Source organism: Arachis stenosperma, chromosome 4 (assembly GCF_014773155.1).
Source record: "Arachis stenosperma cultivar V10309 chromosome 4, arast.V10309.gnm1.PFL2, whole genome shotgun sequence".
Lineage (NCBI taxonomy): Eukaryota > Viridiplantae > Streptophyta > Magnoliopsida > Fabales > Fabaceae > Arachis > Arachis stenosperma.
The window spans coordinates 29,444,590-29,463,498 of NC_080380.1; positions in this window are offsets into that span (position 1 = coordinate 29,444,590).

Genomic DNA, 18,909 nt, shown 5'->3' on the forward strand with positions numbered 1-18,909 from the left:
TAACATGTCGTCTTTATACGCTTTTTGGCATTGTTTTTAGGTAGTTTTTAGTATGATCTAGTTACTTTTAGGGATGTTTTCATTAGTTTTTATGCTAAATTCACATTTCTAGATTTTACTATGATTTTGTGTGTTTTTCTATGATTTCAGGTATTTTCTGGCTGAAATTGAGGGACCTGAGCAAAACTCTGATAGGAGGCTGACAAAGGACTGCTGATGTTGTTGGAATCTGACCTCCCTGCACTCGAAATCGATTTTCTGGAGCTACATAACTCCAAATGGCGCGTTCTCAACGGCGTTGGAAAGTAGACATCCAGAGCTTTCCATCAATATATAATAGTCCATACTTTATTCGGGATTTGATGACATAAAATGGCGCTCAACGCCAGTTCCATGCTGCATTCTGGAGTCAAACGCCAGAAACACGTCACGAACCAGAGTTGAACGCCCAAAACACGTTACAACTTGGCGTTCAACTCCAAGAGAAGCCTCAGCTCGTGGATAAATCAAGCTCAGCCCAAGCACACACCAAGTGGGCCCTGGAAGTGGATTTATGCATCAATTACTTACTCCTGTAAACACTAGTAGCTAGTTTAGTATAAATAGAACTTTTTACTAGTGTATTAGTCGTCTTTTGACCACATCTTGGTTCCATATTTGGATTTTGTACATCCTGGTTTTTGTTTTGGGGGCTGGCCTCTCGGCCATGCCTGGACCTTTCACTTATGTATTTTCAACGGTGGAGTTTCTACACACCATAGATTAAGGGTGTGGAGCTCTGCTGTACCTCGAGTTTTAATGCAATTACTACTATTTTCTATTCAATTCGATTTATTCCTGTTCTAAGATATCCATTGCACTTCAACTTGATGAATGTGATGATCCGTGACACTCATCATCATTCTCACCTATGAACGCGCGTGACTGACAACCACTTCCGTTCTACCTTAGACCAGGTGCATATCTCTTGGATTCCTTAATCAGAATCTTCGTAGTATAAGCTAGAATTGATGGCGGCATTCATGGGAATCCGGAAAGTCTAACCTTGTCTGTGGTATTCCGAGTAGGATTCCGGGATTGAATGACTGTGACGAGCTTCAAACTCCTTAAGGCTGGGCGTTAGTGACAGACGCAAAAGAATCACTGGATTCTATTCCAACCTGATTGAGAACCGACAGATGATTAGTCATGCTGTGACAGAGCATTTGGACCATTTTCACTGAGAGGATGGGATGTAGCCATTGACAACGGTGATGCCCTACATACAGCTTGCCATGGAAAGGAGTAAGAAGGATTGGATGGATGCAGTAGGAAAGCAGAGATTTAGAAGGAATACAGCACCTCCATGCACCTATCTGAAATTCCCACCATTAGATTACATGAGTAACTCTATCCTTATTTTCTGTTTATTTACTATTATTTGATTTTTGAAATTCCATAATCAATTATTATCTGCCTGACTGAGATTTACAAGATGACCATAGCTTGCTTTATACCAACAATCTCTGTGGGATCGACCCTTACTCACGTAAGTTTTATTACTTGGACGACCCAGTACACTTGCTGGTTAGTTGAGCGAAGTTGTGGAAAGAAAGTGCTGAGTTAATAGATGCACATACCAAAGAGCCATTATTGATGATCACAATTTCGTCCACCAGCTAGCCATAGCGGGTATTTGACTTTTCTTACGAACCCTGCCTCCAGTAGAGTTTGTACCTGCTCTTCCACAGCTTGGGACCGTTCTGGTCCGAGCTTTCTTCGTCTCTGTTGTACTGGCCGAGCTCCCGGGTAGACTGCCAACTTGTGGCACATTAATTTAGGGTCTATGCCTGGCATGTCTGCAGCCTTCCATGCAAAGAGATCGACGTTATCTTGTAGAAACTATGCGAGTGATTCTCTCGTGTTTCTTTTTAGGGTTGTCCCGATGTTGGTTGTTTTGTCCGGGGTGTCTCCAATCTGAATCTTCTCTACTTCCCCTTCGGGTTGTCGGCGGAGCTCTTCTCGCCTCTGAATTCCACCAAGCTCTATTGTGTGGCATTCTTCTCCTGCCCCTCTGAGGTTTAGACTTTCGTTGTAGCAGCGGCGTGCTATCCTCTGATCTGCTTTTACTGTGGCTATTCCTTCCGCGGTCGGGAATTTCATGCATAGATGAGGAGTTGAGACTATCGCACCAAGCTGATTTAGTGTTGTCCGTCCTATTAGGATGTTGTAGGCTGAACTTACATTGACCATAATGTAGTCTACCTTGAGTGTTCTTGATCGATTTCCTTTTCCGAAGGTTGTATGTAGCGAGATGTATCCAAGTGGTTGAACCAGGGTATCTCCCAGTCCGAACAGGCTGTTCAGGTATGCTTTGAGCTCTTTTTCTTCTAAGCTGAGCTTGTTGAAGGCAGCTTTGAACAAGATGTCGGCGGAGCTCCCTTGGTCTATCAGTGTGCGGTGGAGATTTGCATTTACTAGTATAATAGTGATGACCATGGGATCGTCGTGTCCTGCGATGATACCAGATGCATCTTTTCTGGTGAAAGTAATTGCTAGGATGTCGGGTACTTTCTCTTTCCCCTTGACATGATATACCTCTTTGAGATATCATTTACGGGATGATTTTGAGATTCCTCCTCCAGCGAATCCGCCATGTATCATGTGTATGTGTCTTTCAGGTGCGCAGGGTGATTGCTCCGTTCGCCCGGCATCTTCATCCCTTCTTCTTTTTCTTTGTTCTTCATCTCGAGTGACCAGATACCGATCTAACTTCCCCTCTCTTACCAGCTTTTCTATGATATTTTTTAAGTCAAAGCATTTGTTGGTGGAATGTCCGCGAACTCGATGGTATTCACAGTATTCGGTCCGATTTTCTCCTCCTCTTCTGCCTTTGAGCGGTTGAGCTAGGGGTATTTTTTCAGTGTGACAAACTTCTCTGTATATATCTACAAGGGACACCTGGAGAGGGGTGTAATTGTGGTATTTTTTGATCTTATCCCCGTGTCGGTCTTCCTTCTTCTTAGACTCTTTATCTTTGTCTCGGGAGGAGAATCCGGATTTTGATGCTTCTCCTAGTCGGGCGTTTTCTTCCATGTTGATATACTTTTCGGCTCGCTCTTGTATTTTATTTAGCGATGTGGGATACTTTTTTGATATGGATTGGCTGAAGGGCCCTTCTCGGAGGCCATTAATGAGGCCCATGATGGCCGCTTCAGTGGGTAGATTTTGTATGTTTAGACATGCCTTGTTGAATCTTTCCACGTAGTTGCGGAGACTTTTCCGATCTCCTTGCTTGATTCCTAACAGACTTGGAGCGTGCTTGGTTTTGTCTTTCTGGATGGAGAACCTGGCTAAAAACTTCTTGGCTAAATTATCGAAACTGGAGATGGACCTCGGAGGCAGATTGTCAAACCATCTGATTGCTGTCTTAGTTAAAGTAGCTGGAAAGGCTTTGCAATGAACTGCATCTGAGGCATCGGTGAGATACATTCTACTTCTGAAATTGCTGAGGTGATGGCCGGGATCTGTGGTGCCGTCGTACAAAGTCATGTCCGGGAGTTTAAAGTCTTTTGGGATCTTGGCCTTCATGATTTTCTTGGTGAATGGATCTTGATCCTTGTGGGGGTTATCTTCATCAGAAGGTCGAATAGCTTTGGTTTTGAGATCGGCTTCAATTTGTAGAAGTTTGCTTTCCAGCTCTCGATGTCGCCTTATCTCCCTTTGCAGGTCTTTCTCTGCCTCTCGTTGATGTTGAGCATCTTTCTCGAGTTGCTTTAGTCGATCTTGAAGCGTCTCCAGAGCTTCCTGGTTTGGCACATTCTTGTCTCCGCTAGGCCGGGGGGTATCTTTAGGCGTAGCGTCATTGTTTTTATGCGGCGTTCTATCTTCTAAGTCTGAATCGTGTTCGTTGTCATGATCGTCTGCCATGGTGATGGGATGACTTCCAGGTTCCCCGGCAACGGCGCCAATGTTCCGAGGGTTACCTGAAACTGTAGGTCAATCTCGAACGAGATCTTCTGTGCTGGTCGGAGCTGTTATGTCTGACTTGATGGACTTGGTGATGGTGCTGATCCTTCGTCCTCGGAGGGTGGGGGATACCTGCAAGGGACTCCGATGCTTAAGTTAGCAAGGGTATTAAGCAGGTATTGTGCTGATCCTTCTTGAAATATCATTTGGTCCCGAAGACCGCTGGCGTGATGACCTCCAAAAGGAACCACCAATGGTGATCATGGCGAAGATCGGGGTCAGCTTGGTCAAGTGAATCTTGGTCGACATAGGGGCCAACTCGAACATCATGTTTCGAAACGTGTCGATGCTCTGGGTTTCAAGGAAAGTGACCTCAAGGACCATTGTCACAGAGTTGTAGAATTGGGTGACAACTCTATCAATCCTAACAGCTTCGTCATTTTGCTGATCTGTGTGGGTTTTGGGACGAGCAGAAAGGCCGCAATGGCTGAATTTGTGATCCTGATAGACTCCACAGCGTACAACGTCATCATCGGGAAAAGAACCATCAACGAACTTTTGGCGGTCATTTGCACAAAGTTTCTATTAATGAGGTTCATGGCGGATGAAGAGTCGGTAGGGACAATTTGGGGCTACTTAGAAATGGCCTTCGCTTGTGATAATGCCAATTTATCTCTCCGAATAAATTCCAAGGATGCAGCTGGGGTGTTTTTAGCAAATCTAGATTCCAGGATTGACGAGCACCTAAGGCCCTAACCCCAGGGCGATTTGGAAAAATTATGGGTAGAAAAACGGAGGATAAGTTCACATTCGCAAATTGTAACCTCCCTCCTATGAGTTGAAAGGACCCCTGATTGAAGCCATCCGAGCCAACAGACACCTCTTTTTCTGGACCCCTGTCAACAAACCAAGGATAGACTCGGACTTCACATCTCACCGTCTGGCCGTGAGACCAGAGGCATATCCCATCGCGCAGAAGAAGAGGAAAATGTCATAAAAAAGGGCAAACAAAATGGCAAACAAATGGCTAACCTGTTGGAAGCCAGTTTTATTAGATAACTTGACTACTCCACATGGTTATCAAATGTGGTTCTTATGAAGAAAGCAAACAAAAAATGGAGAATTTTTGTAGATTACTTAGACCTTAACAAGGCATTCCGAAAAGACTCATTCCCCTTTCCCAACATTGATACCTTGTTGGATACAGCGGCGGGATACAAGTTTTTAAGTTTCATGGACACTAACTCAGGATACAACCAGATCCCAATGCACTGACCTGATGAGGAAAAGATAGCATTCATAATGCCAGGAGGGACGTATTGTTACAAAGTTATGCCGTTCGTCCTGAAGAATGAGGGAGCAACCTACCAAAGGTTGATGAATAAGGTCTTTAAGGACCACATAGGCAGTGTTCATATCCCGGGTCAAAGCTGTCCGACCCGGGATGTTTGGCGATAAAGCGACCGACCTCTTCGGGTCAGACTATCCGACCTCTTCTCAAAGAGGTCGGCCAAATTGCCAGGGAAGCCCAGAAAAGGGCCCAAACAGAGGAACACGACCCAAATCTTAAGGGCAGCCCAAAAGAGAAGGGCGGTTCCCTCAGAGATAAGATGACCTCATTTAAAGATCAAGATAAGATAAGATAACTAACTTATCTTATCTAGAAAGGTCACTCCACACTACTATAAATACACTGGAGCACCCAGGTATAACTCATACTCTGATTCTACTAAAAATCTGCTTAATACCCTTGCTAACTTAAGCATCGGAGTCCCTTGCAGGAACCCCCCACCCTCCGGTGACGAAGGATCAGCACCACCACCAAGTCCAACAAGTCGGACATCACAGCTCCGATTAGTACAGAAGATCTCGTCCGAGATCGACCTACAATTTCAGGTAACCCTCGGAACATTGGCGCCATTGCCGGGGAACCTGGAAGTCATCCCATCATCATGGCAGACGACCATGACAACGACCACAATTTAGATCTAGAGGATAGAACGCCGCACAAAAACGCGGACACTACAACAAAGAATACTTCTCAACTTAACAACAAAAAGAATTCCCCAAACACAGGAGCCATGGAAGCGCTTCAAGATTGTTTAAAACAACTTAAAGAAGAAGCCCTACGTCAACAAGAAGCTGAGAAAGACCTACAAAAGGAAATAAGGCGACGTCAGGAATTAGAGGACAAACTCTTAAAACTCGAAGCCAATCTCAAGACCAAAGCCAACCGATCCCCTCATGAGGATAGCTCCCGCAAGGAACAAAATCCATTCACCAAGGAGATCATGAAGACCAAAATCCCAAAAGACTTTAAACTTCCAGACATGACTTTATATGACGGCACTACGGATCCCGGCTATCATCTCAGCAATTTTAGAAGTCAAATGTACCTCACCGACGCCTCAGATGCAGTTCGTTGCAAAGCCTTTCCGACTACTTTAACAAAGACGGTAATTAGATGGTTCGACAATCTACCTCCTAGATCCATCTCGAGTTTTGACGACTTGGCCAAGAAGTTTTTGGATAGATTCTCCATCCAAAAAGACAAGGCTAAGCACGCCCCAAGTCTATTAGGAATCAGGCAAGGAGAATGGGAAAGTCTCCGCAACTACATGGAAAGATTCAACAAAATGTGCCTGGATATACAGAGCCTACCAACAGAGGCTGCCATTATGGGCCTCATCAACGGCTTGCGAGAGGGACCTTTTAGCCAATCTATATCGAAAAAATACCCCACATCTCTGAACAAAGTACAAGAACGAGTAGAGAAGAACATCAACATGGAGAAAAACTCTTGACTAAGAGAGACCTCGAAATTCGGACTCACCTCCCGGGATAAGGACAAAAAGTCCAAAAGGAAGGAAGATCGACATGGAGAAAAAATAAAAAAATACCACAACTACACCCCTCTTCAGGTGTCTCTTGTAGATTTCTACAGAGAGGTTTGCCACAGTGAAAAAATACCTCCAGCTCGACCACTCAAAGGCAAAAAAAGAGGAGGAAATCGGGCTGAATATTGTGAATATCATCGAGTCCGCGGGCATTTCACCAATGAATGTTTTTATTTAAAAAATGTCATAGAAAAGCTAGTAAGAGAGGGAAGCTAGATCAGTATCTGGCCACCTAAGACGATGAGCAAAGAAAAAAAAGAGAAGAAGATGTCGGACGAACCGAGCGATCACCTCGTACACCAGAAAAACACGTCCACATGATACACGGCGGATTTGCGGGAGGAGGAATCTCCAAATTATCTCGCAAAAGATATCTTAAAGAAGTATATCATGTCGAGGGGATGGAGGAAGCACCCGACGTCCCCGTGATTACTTTCACCAAAGAAGATGCATCCGGTATAATCTCAGGACACGACGATCCCATGGTCATCACTGTTATAATGGCAAATGCAAATCTCCACCGCACACTGATAGACCAAGGGAGCTCCGCCGACATCTTGTTCAAAACTGCCTTCGACAAGCTCGGCTTGGAAGAAAAAGAACTCAGAGCATATCCGAACAGCCTGTTCGGACTAGGAGACACCCCGGTTCAATCGCTTGGATACATCTCGCTGCACACAACCTTCAGAAAAGGAAACCGGTCAAGAACACTCAAGATAGATTACATCGTGGTCGATGTAAGTTCAGCCTATAATGCCTTAATAGGCCGGACAACATTAAATCAGCTCGGTGCAACAGTCTCGACTCCGTATCTATGCATAAAATTCCCAACTGCAGAAGGGATAGCTACAATAAAAGCAGACCAGAAGACGGCGCACCGCTGTTACCATGAAAGCCTAAACCTCAGAGGCAGAGGAGAAGAATTCCTCACAATCGAGCTCGGTGGAGTACAGAGGCGGGAAGAATTTCGCCCACAACCCGAAGGTGAAATAGAAAAAGTCCAGATCGGGAACACCCCGGACCAAACAACTAATATCAGTACAATCCTAAAAGGAGACATAAGAGAATTACTCATACAGTTCTTGCGAGACAACATTGATCTCTTTGCATGGAAGGCCGCAGACATGCCAAGCATAGACCCCAAGCTAATGTGCCACAAGCTATCAGTCTACCCAGGATCTCGGCCAGTACAACAGAGGCGTAGAAAGCTTGGACCAGAATGCTCCTAAGCTGTGGAAGGGCAGGTACAAGCTCTACTGGAGGCAGGGTTCATAAGAGAAGTCAAATACCCACTATGGCTGGCTAACGTCGTCTTGGTGAAAAAGTCAAATGGGAAGTGGCGAATGTGCACTGACTACACTGATCTCAACAAAGCCTGCCCAAAAGATCCTAATCCACTCCCAAGTATCGACGCTCTGGTAGATGCCTCCTCCAGATATAAATACCTCTCGTTTATGGACGCATACTCGGGATACAATCAGATCCCAATGTATCCACCCGACCAAGAAAAAACTTCTTTCTTAACCCCAAAAGCAAACTACTGCTACATTGTCATGCCTTTCGGTCTTAAAAATGCGGGAGCTACTTATCAGACATTAATGAATAAGGTCTTTTCGGATCACATCGGAAAAATCATGGAAGTCTACGTGGACGACATGCTAATAAAGACACAAAATGAAGAGATGCTATTGTCCAACCTGACCCAAGTATTCGACACTATAAATCGGCACGGCATGCGACTCAATCCCGCAAAATACACCTTCGCAGTAGAAGCTGGCAAATTCTTGGGTTTTATGCTCACACAGAGGAATCGAAGCAAACCCAGATAAATGCCGGGCCATACTCGACATGAAGAGCCCGACTTGTGTCAAAGAGGTACAACAACTCAACGGGAGGTTGGCAGCCTTGTCTAGATTTCTAGCCGGATCGGCAATAAGATCTCTTCCCTTCTACGCCACTCTAAGGAAGGAAAAGAAGTTTGAATGGACAACGAAGTGCGAGCAAGCCTTCCAAGATTTCAAAAGGTTCATGGAACAACCACCTATCCTAACTCGGCCACGGGAAGGAGAACCACTCATATTGTACCTCACGGTAAGAAGTCGAGTAGTAGCCTCAGCACTAGTCCGAGAAAATGACAGGGGACAACAACCCGTGTACTTCATCAGTAAAGCATTACAAGGATCCAAGCTGAACTACCAAAAAATAGAAAAGTTTGCCTATTCTCTCATACTAACATCTCGACGACTTCGTCCATACTTCCAAGCCCACACCATTAGGGTTCGGACCAACCAGCCCATAAAAGGGATTTTACAGAAAACAGACCTGGCGGGCAGAATCTTGCAATGGACAGTCGAGTTGTCCGAATTCGATCTTCAATACGAAGCCCGGATAGCCATCAAATCACAATACCTGGCCGACTTCATCACAGAATTTACAGACACACCGAAAATCCCCACAGAATGGAATCTCTACGTGGACGGTTCCTCAAATAAAACTGGAAGCGGCGCGGGTGTGATAATTGAAAGCGACCAAGGAACCCAAATCGAACTCTCCCTCAAATTCGGGTTCCCTGCCTCAAACAACCAAGTGGAATATGAGGCACTACTAGCTGGTTTGAAGTTGGCTAGCGAGGTTGGAGCTCAAAAGCTTATCATCTTCAGCAACTCACAGGTAGTCACTTCGCAAATAGCAGGGATCTACCAAGCCAAAGATACCACCATGAAAAAGTACTTGGACAAAACCAGGGAACAGCTCGGACAACTCGGAGAATATGAGATCCGTCACATACCCCGAGAACAGAATGCTCGAGTTGACGCACTTTCAAAACTAGCTAGCACCAAATCAGGGGGCAACAATAGAAGCCTCATCCAAGAAATTCTACAGAATCCATCAATCTCGGAAGAAGAAAAAGTCCTGGCCATAACAGGTCAGGATCAAGGATGGATGACTCCCATAATTAACTACCTCAAAACAGAAGCACTCCCCACAGAGGAAAAAGAGGCAAAAAGGTTGAAACGGGAGGCACAATACTATACTATCATAAACAATACTCTATACAAAAGAGAGATTCAATACCATTGTTAAATTACGTACTGACTTCTAACACAAAGGAAGTTCTAGAAGAAGTACACAGTGACATTTGTGGCAATCACCTCGGAGTGCAAGCACTTACCAAAAAAGTACTTCGGACAGGGTTTTATTGGCCAACTCTACAAAAGGAAGCCACAGAGTTCGTAAACACATGTCCATCATGTCAGAAACATGCCAACTATCACATCATCCCACCAGAGGAGCTCATCAGCGTGACCTCACCTTGGCCATTCGCAAAATGGGGACTCGATCTTCTTGGACCCTTCCCTCAGGGATCGGGACAAGTTAAATTCCTCATAGTAGGGATAGACTATTTCACAAAGTGGATCGAGGCAGAACCCCTAGCTAATGCCACTGCTCAAAGAAGTCGAAAATTCTTATATAGGAACATTGTCATAAGGTTCGGGGTTCCATACTCCATCACCACAGACAATGGTACCTAGTTCACAGACGCAGGCTTCAGAAAGCTGGCGGCCGACTTGAATATAAAACAACAATTCACTTCTGTAGAACATCCCCAAGCCAATGGACAAGTCGAAGCTGCCAACAAAGTCATACTGGCCGGGCTGAAACGGAGATTACAGGACGCAAAGGGAGCCTGGGCCGAGGAGCTCTCACAAGTCCTATGGGCATATCGAACAACGCCACATTCTACCACAAAGTAATCACCCTTCCGATTAGCATACGGAATGGAGACAACGATCCCAATGGAGATTGAAGAAAGGTCACCTAGAGTGATTCACTATAGTGAAGAAGCCAACTCCCAACTTCAAAGGGAAGAACTCGACCTACTTCCGGAAGTCCGAGAAAGATCTCGGATTAGGGAAGAAGCATTAAAACGACGAATGGCTGTGAGATACAATCAAAAGGTAGTACGGCGAGTTTTTGCTGAGACCGACCTCATTCTAATCCAAAATGATATCAGAACAACTCGACCTAGAGAAGGAAAGCTAGCAGCAAACTGGAAAGGACCCTACTGAGTCATAGAAGTACTTGGAAAGGGCTACTACAGGCTGTCCGAACTCGATGGGCGAGAGCTTCCTAGGTCATGGCACACCTGCAACCTAAGAAGGTACTATAGTTAGGGATGATAAAGGATCTTAGGATAAGGCGCACTCTTTTTCCTGAAAAGGTTTTTTAATGAGGCGCCAAGCCAAGACCTACAAATCACCCGACTTAGAGGATTAACCTCCCGCATGTATATATCTGCATTTTCTTTTGAATAAAATCTGTCTAGATCTTCTACAAATGCTCAAGCCGTACTAATCTGAAACATTCATTGTCCGATTATAAAGCTATAGATCGGCAGAAAGTGAAAATCAAATTCACTACGCGATCACGATAAAGACCAAAAATGAAAACCAAATTCATTAAAAGGTCGACCAAACGAGGGTTAAAACCCAATCTCTACAAAATCGGCAAAACTGAAAACAGAATAATGCAAGAAGTTATAGAAAGTGATCCATAGAAAGGACCTGACGAGGTCCTAATAAAATAGATTGCTATAAAATAACTTAAAGACTGGCCGACATAAAGAAGTCGGACCAGTCGCAATAACCGAAGTTATAAGTAAATCCTTGGAAAGAGGTCTGGCCAGCCCTATAAAAGAGGATTACTATAACTTAGAAGTGCCCGACGTGACGAAGTCGGCCCAAAACATAAAAGTTATAAAAGTAATTCCTGAAAGAGACCTGATTAAGGTCCAAGAAAGAGGATTACAAAATAACTTAGAAGTGCCCGACGTGACGAAGTCGGCCCAAAACATAAAAGTTATAAAAGTAATCCCTGAAAGAGACCTGAACAAGGTCCAAGAAAGAGGATTACAAAATAACTTAGAAGGGCCCAACGTGACGAAGTCGGGCCAAAACATAAAAGTTATAAAAGTAATCCCTGAAAGAGACCTGAACAAGGTCCAAGAAAGAGGATTACAAAATAACTTTGAAGAAACCGACGTGATGAAGTCGGCCCAAAACATAAAAGTTATAAAAGTAATCCCTGAAAGAGACCTGAACAAGGTCTAAGAAAGAGGATTACAAAAATAACTTAGAAGGGCCTGACGTGATGAAGTCGGCCCAAAACATAAAGCTACAAAAGTAATCCCTGAAAGAGACCTAAACAAGGTCCAAAAAAGAGGGTTACTAACAACAACTTGGACAAAATCGACATAACGAAATCGGCAACCTCAGCGACTTGAACAAAGTCCAAACAAAACGAGTCGCTGGAAATAACATCAGGCAAAGGAATCAAGCCAATTCAAAGAGGTCAGACAACGAAAAGTCCTAACACTCCCAAAACCTAGAAAGGTACCAAGCCGAGTGCAAGCAGGCATGATATAAAAACTACTAGTTATGATAAATAGAAAACTTCAGAGGCCACCAAAATTAGCCCCAAAAGCTCAGAAACTACTTTGTTTTTCAAAATAAAGTTGCTAAACAAGCAACTAAAAGGGTGTCAACAGTCAGCAAAACATCATTTACAAAATAAAGAGTTTAAAAGCCCACAAGCCGGGCTATCTACACAAGCAATTAGAAAATCCAATTAACATCCGAATGCTTCTCGGCAGCATCAACACGGGGTGAAAGGGGACGAGTCTGAAGAGGCACTGCATCCACCATCCCATCATTTCGGTTCAAGATGTGGCAATCCAGTTCTGACTCGGGACGATCGATCTCAGCAGTGGAAGTCAAAGAGGTCAGCACGACAGAGGTTTTGGTGGCAGGCAGTGAAGGACGATCATCATCATCATCATCATCATCATCAGGAACAATCTTACCATCCCTAATATTGTTGTCCAGGCTAAAAAGGGAAAGGTCGAGCTCTGGCGCAAGAACTCAAACTTGCTCTTTCAGATTCTTATAAGCAGCAGTAACGCTGCCTACAAGATGACTTTGAAGTTCGGCATAATCGGCCCAGACAGATTCCAAGCTATTCCTGAGATCCATCATCTCTCTATAGGTGGTAACATAGCTATTCTTATGTTTTAACGCCGTGTCTTCAGCTAGTTGCACAGCAGCCGCAAGACCAATAGCCCGAGTCTTTTTCCCATCCAACTCCTTCTCTAGCTTGGTCACTTTCACCTCAAGCTCCTCTTTCAAACCCTTAATCCGGTCAAAATCCGATTTCGCCTCCTCTATAAAGGCCTTTGTAGCATGGATAAGAAGATCTTGAGCGGTCCGGTATAAAGTTGCTCCCATGTGTGCTAGTTTAATGCCACTCCGAGTAATAAAATCCAAATGATGAAGAATGGATACATCATCAGTAGGCATGACACCATAGGGAGCAATCTGTTGATCTACAAACCCGACAACATCAAAGTCGGGAGCATCCAGACTAAAAGGTTCGACAGTTCGAGGTCTTTTTGGAGGAGGAGCTGCGGAAGGAGAAGAGGTACCAGCAGAAGTTTATGAAGGATCAACCAAATGAACTCGAGGAATATGGATCATCCTCCTTGGTCCAGGAGAGCTCGGAACCAAAGGCTTCGACGAAACTTGAGAAGACCCTCCCCGGCCGACCTAGATGAGACGTTTTGAGCTGCGGTAGCCTTCCTTGCCCTTTTAAAGGCCTTCATGGATTCGTTATTTTTTAATCATCTCTGCAAACAAAACATCACAGTGAGAAAACAAATTACGAATCAGAAAAGATCTTATAAGAGATAAATTCGACAAAATAAAGCAAAACCAAAAGGAGAATTGACCACTACCTAGCTCAGCTCGGAGGAGAGAGGGGTTTGCTAAGAATTTCTTTGTGTCGAGATGAGGAGGCTGCCCTCAGTTTTCTTCCAACACAGTCACAAAAGCTTGTTCAGCCTCATCTAACATCTCCCACAAATATTTCGATACCATTACATTCTTTTGCCATTCTAAAGGAAAAGTGGGCTCATCATTTTCATCTAGGAAAAAGGGTCGAGCTCCTTCAACAGCTCGGACCCTAAAAAAGTAATTTTTGAAATCGCGAAAGGATTCAACAAACATGGAGAAAACCTTTTTCCCCGGGGAAGCTCGGAAAGAAACCCAAGCAGCCTTCTTCTTCACTACACCAGGCTTTGTCAAAACAAAAAGATAAAAAAAGAGATTGTGAAGCAGGGATACCAAACTCACAACACAGCAGCTGAAAGATTTTTATAAAACCCTAGGAATTAGGGTGAAGTTGGGATGGAGCTACATTACAGGACCCTAACAGGTTGGTCTCAAAACAGGTAAAAGGAAAATTAATATTCATTTGACTAAAAAAGAAGTCTTAGGCATAGAAAAAGGGGTGCTCTCCAGCAATTCAGGTAGAAAAGCAGACCCTTTCCTCAGAAGTTGGAGATACGAGCTCATAATTCTTCTCATCACTACCGTTGCCACAAATCCTATGAAACTACCTAAGTTGCTGACAAAACTCTGAGTCAACCAACGAGACACACAAAAGGACTATAGAATCCACCCAACCAGCCATGCCCTCAGGGACTTGGGAAGATGTCTCAACAATATTTTTGCGAGAAGACATGAGGTCAACTAGTCCTACAAGAAGAAAAGAAGATCGGATTACTCAAAAACATCTCGGCACACTAATCAAACAACTCGGGCATAAATGGAGACAACTCGAAACTAAAGCATATAGGTGCCAAGAAGCCAGGCAAAGCAACAAAAGGAAACCCTAGGACCCACTCCAAAAAGATCCAGGGGCATCCTTTGGAGGCAGAATAAAAGACTCAGAAAAATCAACAAGCCAACATCTCTACACTTCCTAACAGGAAGATAAAGTCTCTATTTCAACAAAAATGACACTCTGAAAGGCCACAAACCGAATAAAGTCATCAAAATAGCCACCTCTCAAAATTACGGTTTCAGTTTATCAGCAAAGGAAACTACCAAACAGCAAGAACATGCCAAGCGAAAAATTGTCAAAGACAAAATCTTTCTTCAAAATCAAACAAGCCATTTATACAGAGACAGGCAACAACATGCAAAACCCTAGAAGCTTCAACCATCAAGGAAACGCCAGAAAAGAAGAAACCAGAAATCACAGTGACAAAAAGTATAGAAATGCAAAAAAATTCAAGCTTTCCAAACATACATTCAAGTAAAATCCCTACTTTACCAGGAAATAGAACAATACAAACAAAGAAGAAAAGATGAACCAACCTGAAAAAGGAGAAGAGTACGGAAGGAAGTTGAAGACGAAGAAATCAGGAATTGACGTCGAAAGCAAAGAAAGCACCTACGATCACCAAACAATGTCGCAAGGAGAAACGCGAAAATGCAGATGACAGGTGAAAACAGAAAAGTGAGAAAGAAAAGGGGAAGTTACAGAAAAGGGAAAAAACCATTTTTGTGTGCAAAGTTCAAAATAAAAGAAGCAAGAGAAACGGGGCATTAAAAACTAATTAATGAGGGCATTAAAACCCTCATGCATTCCCAAGGCTAGGACGCTAATACAAAAGCGCGCGCTTTTAGAGGAAACGAAAGAAGAAACGTTCCGTATTCAAAAAGGAACTCTACAAAGATAAAATCGACAAAATGCCCGAGTTTGGCTTCACCCAAGAAGGTTCAAAGTCCTAAAACTAAGACTCAACCCCCAAAATAAAGACCGAGCTCGAGCACAGGCACTGTTCATATCCCGGGTCAAAGCTGTCCGACCCAGGATGTTTGGCGATAAAGCGACCGACCTCTTCGGGTCAGGCTATCCGACCTCTTCTCAAAGAGGTCGGCCAAATTGCCAGGGAAGCCCAGAAAAAGGGCCTAAATAGAGGAACACGACCCAAATCCCAAGGGCAGCTCAAAAGAGAAGGGCGGTTCCCTTGGAGATAAGATGACCTCACTCGAAGATCAAGATAAGATAAGATAACTAACTTATCTTATCTAAAAAGGTCACTCCACACTACTATAAATACACTGAAGCACCCAGGTATAACTCATACTCTGATTCTACTAAAAACTTGCTTAATACCCTTGCTAACTTAAGCATTGGAGTCCCTTGCAGGTACCCCCCACCCTCCGGTGACGACGGATCAGTACCACCACCAAGTCCAACAAGTCAGACATCACAGCTCCGGTCAGTACAGAAGATCTCGTCCGAGATCAACCTACAGTTTTAGGTAACCCTCGGAACAGGCAGGTTAGTAGATGTCTACGTTGATGATATGCTAGTTAAATTAGCTTAGCCGAGCTGCTTGGTAGCCGACTTGCAGGTCATTTTTAAGTCTATTCGGAAACACAACATGTGACTGAACCCCTTAAAATGTGCTTTTTCCATGGAAGCAAGAATGTTTTTAGGATTCATGATCACCCAAGGGGGGGGGGGTAGAAGCTATCCCGGAGAAGTGCAAAGCTGTGCGGTGCATGACGAGTTCTCGGGTGTGTGAAGGATGTGCAAAGACTAGCAGGAAGGTTGACACCCTTATCTCGTTTCCTCAGCGCATCGGCGGCTAAAGCGCTACCTTTCTTCAACTTAATGAGAAAAAGAATGGCCTTCGAATGGAGCTCGTCTTGCAACGAGACTTTTAGCCATTTTAAAAGAATTTTGTCGGAACATCCGTCCTCGGGAAGCCAAGAGAAGAGGAGCCCTTATACCTCTACCTAGCTGTGACAAAGGAGGCCCTTTAGTGCGAGAAGAAGGCAAGCAACAACAACCCGTCTACTTCATAAACAAGGTACTCCAAGGGGCGGAACTGAGGTACACGAGCCTAGAAAATGTGGCTTTTGCTTTGTTGGTTTCCTCTCAAAGGTTAAGGTAATATTTTCAAGGGCATCCGATCAAGGTGAGAACCGACCAAGAAATCAAGCAAATCTTGCAGAAACTCGACCTAGCCGGACAAACGACGGCATGAGTAGTAAAGCTATCTCAGTACGACATTCAATATGAATCCCTCATACCATTAAAGCCCAGGCAATGGTCGATTTCTTGGTAGAAGTTGTGGGAGAACCTCCCGAGGCCCCGAGCACATGGTGGAAGCTCCATGTTGACGGAGCATCCAACCAAGCATTCGGCGGGGTAGGGATTATATTAGAAAGCTTGAAGGGAGTGACTTACGAGCAATCCATCAAGTTCGAGTTTTCGGTCTCCAATAATCAGGCAAAATATAAAGCCATGATTGGAGGTTCGATACTAGTGAAAGAGGTCGGTATAACAATGCTCGAAGTTAACAGTGCTTCCCAGGTCGTGACGGCCCAGGTAAATGGGATGTACTAAGCTCGGGATCCACTACTGCAAAAATACTTGGAAAAAACCAAATAACTATGCAATAACTTCGAGGAGGTAATTGTCCGGTATGTACCCAAGAAAAGAATGCTAGAGAAGACCTCTTGTCAAAGTTGGCTAGCACCAAGCCCAGAACAGGAAACCAATCTCTCATTCAAGGCTTAGTGAAGGAGCCGTTGGTGGCCTTGTGTTTGGCCAAGAGCTAGGAAGAATCTCCCTCCTGGATCGACCCGATCCAGTAGTTTCTTGAGGAAGGCATGCTGTCGGGCAACAAGGAAGAAGCTAAGGTCATAAAGAGAGAGGCTAGCAAATATGCGGCAGTGCAAAGTCAATTATACAAGAAAGGACTCAGTCAACCCCTGTTGAAGTGTTTGCAGCCCGAACAGATGGAGTATGTCTTAAAAGAAGTGCACGAGCTGTGTGATGGTGTATTTTTGAAAAACGAATTCCAAACACCCAAACTCACCGGCAAGTGTACCGGGTCGCATCAAGTAGTAATAACTCACTTAGAGTGAAGTCGATCCCACAGGGATTGATGGATAAAGCAACTTTAGTGGGTGATTAGTTTAGTCAAGCTAACATTGAGTGATTGGGTGAAATTGATCAACAAAATGTAAAATTGCAATGAATTTAAATTGCAAAAAGTAAATGGAACAGAAGCTTAAAGAACAAGCAATGTAAATTACAGAAACTTAAATGACAAGAAATGTAGATTGCATCAATTGTAAAGGAAAGTGGGAGCAGAGAAATTAGATGAAAGCAGTAAATCAAGGCTTAGAACAATTGCCGTAAATTCAGATCACATCAAGCTCAAATGTAAAATGCAGAGGAACACACGTGCAGGAAAGTAAATTGGGAGTTGCAGCAAATCTAAACAAAAAGGGAAAATTTCAGTAAAGGATCAAAACAGCAAGTAAATTCAACTCAATTGTGAAATCCAGAAGAGCACTCAACAATTTCAATGAAACAGTACAAAAAGTAGCAAAGCAAAATTGCTTGACAAAGCTAAACAGAGATGAAATTCAGCTTAATTGCAAAATGAAATTGAAGATCTCAGGAAATCAAAGAGACTAGAAAACAAGTATAGATCTCAATTCCTTCCTTGATCCAACAGCAAACAGATTGAAGAATAAAGAAAGATGGAAGCAATAAATGAAAGCTTTGATTCAAATCACAATTTCTTGAATTATGCAGAAAAATAACAAGAGAAGTTGCAGATGGAGAATGAAAACAGAATTCCTTCCAATCTCAATCCAAAATTTCAAAACAGAAAAGAAAACTAAGAGAGAAAGCAAAATGAAAACTAAAGAGTGCAAAACTCCCTATTGGAGCTAGCCTCCCTTTATTGAAATGAAGCAGATGTCTTTTTATAGGCTTTTCACAAAATGAAAATGAAAATGAAAAATGAAATTCTAAACAAATTACAATTAAAAATAAATTCCTAAGCTAATTATTTCTTGTGCCTTTGATTCATGTTGATTGGGCTTTGCTTGATTTGAGTTTGAAGAAGAGTGGATCCGGATGTTGGCAATTGATTTGGTGAGGAATTGAATTAAATGGGAATTTTGGTTGAATTTTTGGCCCATGGGTCACACTCCCAGGGCAAAGCTCGGCTCTCACCAAGAGCTTTGGGCAAGAGCTTCCTCTTTGTCTCTAGTGAAGTCTCCAAGTTTGAATCCTAGCATCCCCACTTTTCCCATGCTGTATTCCTCTCTTTTTTTCTTTGTGAAGCATGATAAAGCTCTCGGCAAGAGCTTAGAGCTCTCCGCAAGAGCTCCACTTTGCTTTGGAG